The following is a 10,415-nucleotide window of genomic DNA, read 5'->3' on the forward strand; positions in this document are numbered from 1 at the left end:
TCTGAAACCCAAATAAATTTCCATACTTATCTAGGAACTTGTCGGGGTTATTAATAAGTATATGGACTGGGTTGCATTCCATAGACTTACAATAAGGGCTAGTCGGCAACTTAGTCACTATCATGTCTTTATCTACTGTCTGTCCCCAAGTCGCCCACCCCACACAAGACCAATATGGACAAAAGTTATAGTCTTTATTTGGGCATCTAGGACTCACATATTTATTTTTACTACTGGGACAAATATATTTATCATTAGACCCATACGTCCTCTCCCATCTAAGATCCCCACATACATTCCACGGTTTTCTACCACTTGATATCGCCTTACATGCATCAAATAGCAGAACACCCGAAGAATGTACGGATTCTAACACCGTCTTATTAATTAGGGTCCCCTGAGGATCTCCATTCCTGAGAGTCAACCAAATTGTACGAGGTTGATACTCTGGACTGAAGCACTTAGGTTCTCCTACTCCTAAATGGCACACACTATAGTCTATATTTAGGTATCTACATCTTGATACCTCTCCTTTACATTCGTATTGTGAATGCCAAATTAGGGTTTGGGAAATATGGTTACCTGTTCTCGTAGTCTTAATGCATACCTCACAGCTAGGAGTGTCGGTACCTCTACCTTCCTGAATATAAAAACACATATAAATAAACACAATCAAAAGCACATCTTTCGCCGTCATCCTCAGTCTTCGTCCGTGCGATGGAACCTCAGCTTCCAGGATGTGAGGGCTGCAGGGAATGGAGTTCTGCTCGTCTTCACAGGTGTCCCTTCGAGACTTTCCTGGCTTATACACTATGTGTTGGTAAGCGGACAGGCTTTATTATGGCCTTCTCACTCACACCTGTAACAATAAAATTTGTAATCCACAATAATTCCTCGTTACTCCGACTGAGTAGTGCGTTTCAACCGGATCTTGCAGGGATTCTCTGGATCTGCTGTAATTTGCCAAGAATCGACTGCTGCTGGTTTAACCCTGGAGTGATGTATCCACGGAGTTACTTCGGCTACTTTTATCGCTGTAGGGGTAGACAAAAGAACAACATAAGGACCTCTCCACTTGGGCCCTAACGGTACATTATTCCACTCTTTAATCCACACTTGGTCTCCTGGATGATAACTATGAACAGGGGGATAAATATTCACAGGTAATCTATCTTGTACCCATTTCTGTACCTCCTCCATAGTCTTACCCAACTCTACAACCTGCTGCCGGGTAATTCCTTCTCCCAACTGACTCAAGTCCCCCCTTAAGTTACCAAGTACGGGAGGTGGTCGCCCATACATGATTTCAAAAGGAGAGAGGCCCATCCTTCTGGTAGGGGTACTGCGGATTCGCAATAAAGCTATGGGTAAGAGAACGTTCCACTTAAGTTGGGTTTCCTGACACATTTTAGCCAACTGGTTCTTTATAGTTCTATTCATTCTCTCTACCTTACCAGAACTCTGGGGTCTATATGCAGTATGAAGCCTCCACTTTATACCAAGCATATGAGTCAGTTGTTGTAGGCACTGATGAACAAAAGCTGGACCATTGTCCGATCCTATAGAACAGGGTAGTCCATATCGGGGTATTATTTCTCGTAGCAGGAATCTTACAACTTCTCCTGCTTTCTCTGTACGAGTAGGACATGCTTCTACCCAGCCTGAATAGGTGCACACAATTACCAACAGGTAACGATGTCCACCCGATTTAGGCATTACTGTAAAGTCTATTTGTAGATCGGACATGGGGAGTCCCCCCATAAACTGGACTCCTGGTGGCTTTACTGGTCCTTGTCTTGCATTATTCTTAGCACACGTTACACATCTGCGTACAATGGCCTGAGTCAAGTTGGACAATCTTGGTATGTAGAAATGTTTCCTGAGAGATTCTTCAGTACTGTCTCTCTGTCAGGGTACCTGAGGCCTCTACCTCTAAGGGAGGTAGAGACTTGGTGGTGTATCCGTCCAGGCGAGCTGTTTCCTCCGTTCCTCGCGGTTCATCCAGTCACTTAAACACCGGCCGCGAGGAATCCACGTCCTTTTCTAGCAGGACGCTCAATACGTGACGTCATGACGCTAGCACGAGCAATCTGTCACTCAAGTGTCCGATATCCAATCGGTACTTGTCAGAGGCGTGATTTCCATCCAGAGCCAGGGTATTTAAGCTTACTCCTTACTTCAGCTCATTGCCCTGTCGTGGTTCTAGCTTGTCTAGTCACTCAGTGCTCTGGTATTCTAGTTTGCTCTATTGGTTTTGACTCGGCTCGTTGTACTACCCTGTTTCTCTGTTATCCCTTGACCCGGCTTGTCTCTCGCTTATCTGTCTTCTCGTTCCCTCGACCTCGGCTTGCCTCTGACTATTCTTTACTCTCGGTACGTTAGTCCGGCCATTCTAAGGCCCGGTATACGTACCTTTCCACTCTTTGTACTCTGCGTGTTGGATCCCTGTCCCGATCCTGACATTACGACAGGGCCAATGGATCCTGCAGGTACAAACAGTCAGCTTGGTTCTTCGGATCCCAGGTTTGACGCCATGGAACATAGGATGGATCAGATGGCTTTGGCACTACAGGCACTTTTGTCTCGTGCTAGTAATCCACCTGAGGAGACACGTACTCCTTCTATCTCTCCTGCAGTCTCAGGTCTAGAGGTAGCCACTGTAGGTGCTTCTTCCCGTATTACCCCACCAGTACGTTATGGCGGGTCACCGGAGAAGTGTCGTGGCTTTCTAAACCAGATTAGCATCCATTTCGAACTACAACCCCGCTCTTATCCTACAGATAGAGCAAAGGTTGGATTTATTATTACTCTGCTCATTGAAAAAGCTTTGAGATGGGCCAATCCTTTATGGGAGAATGATAATCCACTCGTCTATAATTATAATGCCTTTGTAGCTGCGTTTAGAAGAACTTTTGACCCTCCTGGCAGAAAGGTCAATGCAGCTAGATTAATGTTGCGCCTTAAACAGGACAATCGAACACTTGTGGATTATGCACTAGAGTTCAGATCCTTGGCGGCAGAAGTTAAGTGGAACGAACAGGCTTATATAGATGTGTTTCTGAATGGGTTATCAGATGTAATTCTTGACGAGGTCGCTACTAGAGAACTCCCTGAAAATTTGGAGGATTTAATTTCTTTTATATCTCGTATTGATGAACGCTTAAGAGAGAGGCAGAACACTCGAGATAGGACCCGTAGACCCTCCTTTAAACTAGCGCCTACCTTTCAAATCTCTGAGTTCGAAGACTTACGTATTCCTGAACCTATGCAGATAGGCAGTACTCATCTCACTGAAAGGGAGAGACAGTACAGGAGAAGGGAGGGTTTATGTATGTATTGTGGAGTCAGGGGTCATTTACGCCTAAATTGTCCCAATCGTTCGGGAAACGCTCGCACCTAAGTTCCTCTAGAGGACAGGCCTTGGGTGTTTCTACTTTGTCCTCTATTCACAACTACAAGGAGCTCAGGCTTGTGTTACCCGTTTCTTTAAAGTGGGAGAAGGGAGTAGTTAAGACTATGGCACTAATCGATTCTGGAGCTGCTGAGAGCTTTATAGATCAGGGTTTTGCTGCCAAGCATGCTATTCCATCCCAGTTAAAAGAGACACCTCTGGCTGTTGAGGCCATCGATGGTAGACCGTTACTTGAGCCTGTTATTTTTCATGAGACCATACCGATTAACTTGACTGTTGGCATCCTGCATAAAGAGGATATATCCTTGATGCTCATTTCTTCTCCGTCTATTCCCATAGTTCTGGGGTACTCCTGGCTGAGGAGACACAACCCTATTATTAATTGGGAATCAGGGGAGATAGTTTCGTGGGGAGAGAATTGTCAAGAAAAATGCTTGCGGAAGGTCTTACCTCTTGGATTAACTAATACATCGAATACCTCTGACAATCCTACAGAGACACAAATTCCGCCTCAGTATCTAGATTTAAAGGCAGTATTTGACAAAAAGAAAGCCGATACCTTACCCCCACACAGGTCCTTTGATTGCAAAATTAACCTACTCCCTGGTACCATGCCTCCCAGAGGTCATGTATACCCATTATCTATAAAGGAGAACTCAGTCCTAGAGGAATATATTCACGAGAATTTAGACAAGGGATTCATCAGGAGGTCCTCCTCCCCTGCCGGGGCTGGATTTTTTTTTGTTAAAAAGAAAGATGGTTCTTTGAGACCTTGTATTGATTATCGAGGCTTGAATAAGATAACCATTAAAAATGCCTACCCGATTCCCTTGATCACCGAACTCTTCGATCGTTTGAAGGGCTCTACAATTTTCACCAAGTTAGACCTCAGAGGGGCATATAACTTGGTGAGAATCCAGCAGGGACATGAGTGGATGACGGCATTCAATACTCGATATGGCCACTATGAATATACTGTCATGCCTTTTGGGTTATGCAATGCGCCAGCAGTATTCCAAGATCTGATTAATGAGGTTCTTAGGGAATTTCAGCAAGAGTGCGTCATTGTATACCTAGATTATATACTCATTCATTCTAGTGACATTGAGATTCATCACAAACAAGTCAGGAGGGTTTTGCACAAGCTTCTCCAGCATGGCTTGTACTGCAAGTTGGAGAAATGTAGCTTTGATCAAACCCAGGTAACCTTTCTCGGCTATGTGATCTCTGGGGAGGGATTTAAGATGGATCCGGATAAGCTCCAATCCATTCTAGAGTGGCCTTTACCCACAGGTCTTAAAGCCATACAGAGATTTATTGGTTTTTCCAATTATTATAGGCGCTTTATTAAGGGCTATTCTTCCATTATTGCACCTATCACTAACATGACCAAACAGGGGGCTGACACTAAGAATTGGACTACTGAAGCTCTCCTTGCGTTCAAGACTCTCAAGGAGCTTTTCGCTTCCGCTCCAATTTTAGTTCACCCTGACACTTCTCTGCCATTTTTGCTCGAGGTAGACGCATCAGAGACTGGTTTAGGTGCTGTTCTATCTCAAAGGTTGGGTGTTGATAAACCATTACATCCATGTGGATTTTTCTCTAAAAAATTGACCGGTACTGAAAGCAGGTATGACATTGGTGACAGAGAATTACTAGCGGTTATCAAGGCTTTGAAAGAATGGAGACATTTATTGGAAGGTACATTACATCCTGTTACCATCCTGACAGACCACAAAAACTTGTCCTATATCGGAGAGGCCAAGCGTCTGTCCTCCAGGCAGGCTCGTTGGTCGTTGTTTCTTACCCATTTCAATTACGTTCTGACTTACAGACCTGGGTCAAAGAATTCTAAAGCCGATGCGCTATCTCGCCAATATGAACCCTCTGCTTCAGTTGAACCACTTTTGTCTTCCATTGTACCCAAATGCAATATTATTGCTAATACCAGTCTCAAAATTCATTCCCCGCTACTTGACCAGATCTTGAAGTCACAACATCTAGCTCCCGGAAACACTCCTGAGGGAAGAAACTTTGTTCCTCCTGAACTTCAACTGGAGCTCTTACAATGTTTTCATGAAAGTAAAATAGCTGGTCATCCTGGTATTCGCAAGACGTACTCTCTGATATCCAAGGATTTCTGGTGGCCTTCACTTCGTAAGGATATTGAGGAGTTCGTCGCAGCTTGTGAGACTTGTGCCAAGACTAAACTATCTCATGCATCCCCATGTGGCCTGTTACACCCCTTGGACATTCCTGAGAAACCTTGGTCCTGTTTGTCCATTGACTTTATCGTTGATTTGCCTGCTTCCAAAAGACAGACTGTTATTCTCACGGTGGTGGATAGATTTACCAAGATGGCCCATTTCGTGCCATTACCTAAACTTCCGACTTCTCCTGAATTGGCGGAGATTTTTGCGAGAGAAGTTTTTCGCCTACATGGGATTCCTTCAGAGATTGTTTCTGATAGAGGTTCTCAATTTGTCTCACGTTTCTGGAGATCCTTTTGTTCTCAAATGGGCATCAAATTGAACTTTTCCTCTGCCTATCACCCTCAGTCTAACGGAGCTGCTGAACGTACTAATCAAAAGATCGAACAGTATCTGCGTTGCTTTGTTTCCGAACACCAGGACGATTGGGTCGGTCTGATTCCTTGGGCGGAGTTCGCACACAATAACCTTGTTTGCGATTCAACTCGCTCTAGCCCTTTCTTCATGAACTATGGCTTTCATCCTTCGATTTTTCCTTCGGTTTCCTCTTCTCAGGGGATACCGTCGGTTGATGATCATGTCGCCAACCTGAAGAAATTATGGGATCAGACTCGACAAATTCTATTACATAGTTCCTCGCTGTTCAAGAAACACGCTGACAAACATAGAAGAGCGGCTCCTGTTTTTGTTCCTGGGGATAGGGCATGGTTGAGTACTAAGAATATTCGCCTAAAAGTTCCGTCCATGAAATTTGCTCCTCGTTACATAGGCCCTTACAGGGTTCTCACTCGTATCAATCCGGTTGCGTATCGCCTTGCTCTGCCACCTGCCTTACGCATTCCTAACTCTTTTCATGTCTCCTTGTTGAAACCCCTCATTTGCAACAAATTCTCCTCTAAGGTCTCCTCGCCTCGTCCTGTTCAGGTGGAGGGTCGGGAGGAGTACGAGGTCAGCTCCATCATTGACTCCAGAATTTCAAGGGGAAAATTGCAATATCTGGTCAACTGGAGGGGATATGGTCCTGAGGAGAGGAGTTGGGTACCTCAGGAGGACGTCCATGCTTCTCGCCTTCGCAGAGCATTTCACCTTCGCTTCCCATCTCGCCCCGGTTCATTCCGCCCGGTGGGCGTATCTGAGAGGGGGGGTACTGTCAGGGTACCTGAGGCCTCTACCTCTAAGGGAGGTAGAGACTTGGTGGTGTATCCGTCCAGGCGAGCTGTTTCCTCCGTTCCTCGCGGTTCATCCAGTCACTTAAACACCGGCCGCGAGGAATCCACGTCCTTTTCTAGCAGGACGCTCAATACGTGACGTCATGACGCTAGCACGAGCAATCTGTCACTCAAGTGTCCGATATCCAATCGGTACTTGTCAGAGGCGTGATTTCCATCCAGAGCCAGGGTATTTAAGCTTACTCCTTACTTCAGCTCATTGCCCTGTCGTGGTTCTAGCTTGTCTAGTCACTCAGTGCTCTGGTATTCTAGTTTGCTCTATTGGTTTTGACTCGGCTCGTTGTACTACCCTGTTTCTCTGTTATCCCTTGACCCGGCTTGTCTCTCGCTTATCTGTCTTCTCGTTCCCTCGACCTCGGCTTGCCTCTGACTATTCTTTACTCTCGGTACGTTAGTCCGGCCATTCTAAGGCCCGGTATACGTACCTTTCCACTCTTTGTACTCTGCGTGTTGGATCCCTGTCCCGATCCTGACACTCTCCCAGAATGTGTCCCGTTGTGATAATTTTGGACAATTTCTACCGCTAGTGATGCTGGTATGACTATTCTTCCATCTTCTAGCTGATACCACTTGTTCTCCAAATACTTTCCCGGTTCAGTCTTTAACCACTCCTCTTCTTGAGCTGTATAAACTGGAGTCCATTGGGACAGTGGAGTTGGTATAAGAGCAGCTATATGCCCCACATACTCCTGTCTTCCTGATTCAGCAGCACGCTTAGCTGCACTATCTGCCATCCGATTTCCCTTGGTTACATCACCATCTCCTCTCAGATGCGCTCGACAATGTATGATACCGACTTCTTTCGGCTCCCACACTGCTTCCAATAGTTGTAGGATTTCAGCTGCGTACTTGATTTCTTTGCCTTCTGAATTCAGTAGTCCTCTTTCTTTATACAAAGCTCCGTGGGCATGAGTGGTTAAAAACGCATACTTAGAGTCCGTATAGATATTTACTCTTAAACCTTCAGCCAATTGTAACGCTCGTGTTAGTGCTATTAATTCTGCCTTTTGTGCTGATGTTCCTTTCGCCAGTGGCCGAGCTTCTATCACCTTGTCTATTGTTGTCACTGCATATCCTGCATAGCGGATCCCTTCTTTCACATAACTACTGCCGTCGGTGTAATATTGAACATCGGGGTTCTGGATGGGAAAATCACGAAGATCTGGTCTACTTGAAAATACTTCATCCATTACTTCCAAACAATCATGTTGACTTTCAGTAGGTTGCGGCAAAAGGGTAGCTGGATTTAAGGTGTTTACAGTCTCTAAATGCACTCTTGGGTTTTCACACAACATTGCTTGATACTTGGTCATACGGCTGTTACTAAACCAATGATTTCCTTTGTAATCCAACAACGTCTGTACTGCATGTGGGACTCGTACATAAAGTTCTTGACCCAGAGTGAGTTTATCGGCTTCAGCTACTAGCAGGGCGGCTGCAGCTACGGCTCTTAGACAAGGTGGAAGTCCGCTGGCCACTGCATCCAGTTGCTTAGACATGTAGGCAACAGGTCTTTGCCATGATCCCAAGTACTGTGTCAATACTCCCACAGCCATTCTTCTTTGCTCGTGTACATATAAGTAGAATGGTCGTGTGTGATCAGGTAGACCTAATGCTGGGGCACTCATCAAAGCCTTCTTCACATCTTCAAATGCCGTTTGCTGTTCTTGGGTCCATAAGAAGGGGTCGTGCTCTGTACCTTTGATGGCTGCGTACAGAGGTTTTGCCAGTATCGCATAGCTGGGAATCCATATCCTACAGAAGCCTGCTGCCCCCAAGAATTCTCGCACTTGTCTTCTATTCTTGGGTATTGGTATTTGGCAGACAGCTTCTTTTCTCTCTGGCCCCATAATCCTTTGACCTTCAGAGATATGGAATCCCAGATACTTGACAGTTGGCAAACACAACTGAGCCTTCTTCCTGGACACCTTGTATCCTGCCTTCCAGAGAATATGTAGTAGATCGTGCGTTGCTTGCTGACATTTTTCTTTTGTAACTGCTGCTATCAACAAGTCATCTACATATTGTAACAATACACATTCTCCTGGGATAGACTCGAAATCCAGTAGATCTTGACTTAGAGCTGAACCAAATAGGGTAGGTGAATTTTTAAACCCTTGGGGCAGTCTTGTCCAAGTCATTTGGCGTTTTGAGCCCGTTACAGCGTTCTCCCATTGGAAAGCGAAAATACATTGGCTTTCTGCGGCAATTCGGAGGCAAAAGAAGGCATCTTTGAGATCTAAGACTGTGAAGTAAGTAGCCCCGCCCGGAATTAAAGCAAGCAGGTTATATGGATTGGGTACAACTGGATGTATGCTAACAACCGCATCATTGACTGCTCTTAAGTCCTGTACAGGTCGATACTCATCTGTACCGGGCTTTTGAACAGGCAGCAATGGGGTGTTCCAGGGGGAAGTACAGAATTTTAGGATACCATACCGTATGAACTTATCCAGATAGGATTGGATGTTCTTCTTAGCCTTCTGCGGAATGTGATATTGTCTTAGGCTCACTGGATAAACCCCATGTTTCAGTTCAATTTTTATTGGTGGAATATTGCGGGCCAGTCCTGGTGGGTTGTTCTCTGCCCAAACTCCTGGTATGTTAAACAATGTCTCATCACTCCTAGGGTTTTGGCTAGTCAACACTGTATAAAGTCGCCACTCTTCTTCCTTTGGTACGGATAAAGTCATAATACCTGAAGGTCCATTAAACTTTAAGGATGTTGTTCCATTTGGTAGGAACGTAATCTGCGCTTGTAATTTTGATAGCATATCACGTCCCAGCAATTGGACTGGACATTCAGGCATATAAAGGAATTGGTGTTTTACTACGTGGCCTCCCAATGTACAGAGTCGACTTTTAAGAACCGGTTTTTCAGCACTTCTTCCAGTTGCTCCTATCACAGTAATAGTCCTTCCAGATGGAGGAGCAACTAGATTAGTCACCACTGAATGTTCAGCACCAGTGTCGATCATGAACGCACTCCTTTTCCCCCCTATTGATACATCGACCATAGGCTCCGCTCGACCAAGGGGGATGGAGCCCGGTCGGTATCAATAGTCCTCCATGACAGTGTCAGCCAATCCTACAAAGTCCCTACCTTCTCTATCGCGGGACCTTTGCGCTGCTGGAATATACCTGTCTTCCCTAACACTTCCTCTGTTCCCATTACTCCCTCTATAACCATTACTCCCTCCGGGGCCTCCTCTACCTCTCGCTCTACCTCTAAAGTTTCCGTAGCCTGCCCTGGGTTGGTCTCTCTCGTACTGCTCTCTTTGCGGACATTCGTTCCTCCAATGCCCTTCTTCCTTGCAATACGCGCATTGATCCCTACTCAAAGGCTCCCTACTCCATCTATTATTGCCTCTATCTGGGCCCCGTTTATCTACGCCTGCGATCGCTACCGCTAGCATATCAGCCTTTTTACGCATCTTGCGCTCTTCCTCTTTCTTACTTTCTGTATCCCTGTTCATATAGACCTTATTTGCTACCTCCATTAGTTGGGTGATGGACATACCTGCAAACCCTTCTAACTTTTGTAGCTTGCGCTTAATATCTCCG

Source organism: Pelobates fuscus, chromosome 7, assembly GCF_036172605.1.
Source record: "Pelobates fuscus isolate aPelFus1 chromosome 7, aPelFus1.pri, whole genome shotgun sequence".
NCBI lineage: Eukaryota > Metazoa > Chordata > Amphibia > Anura > Pelobatidae > Pelobates > Pelobates fuscus.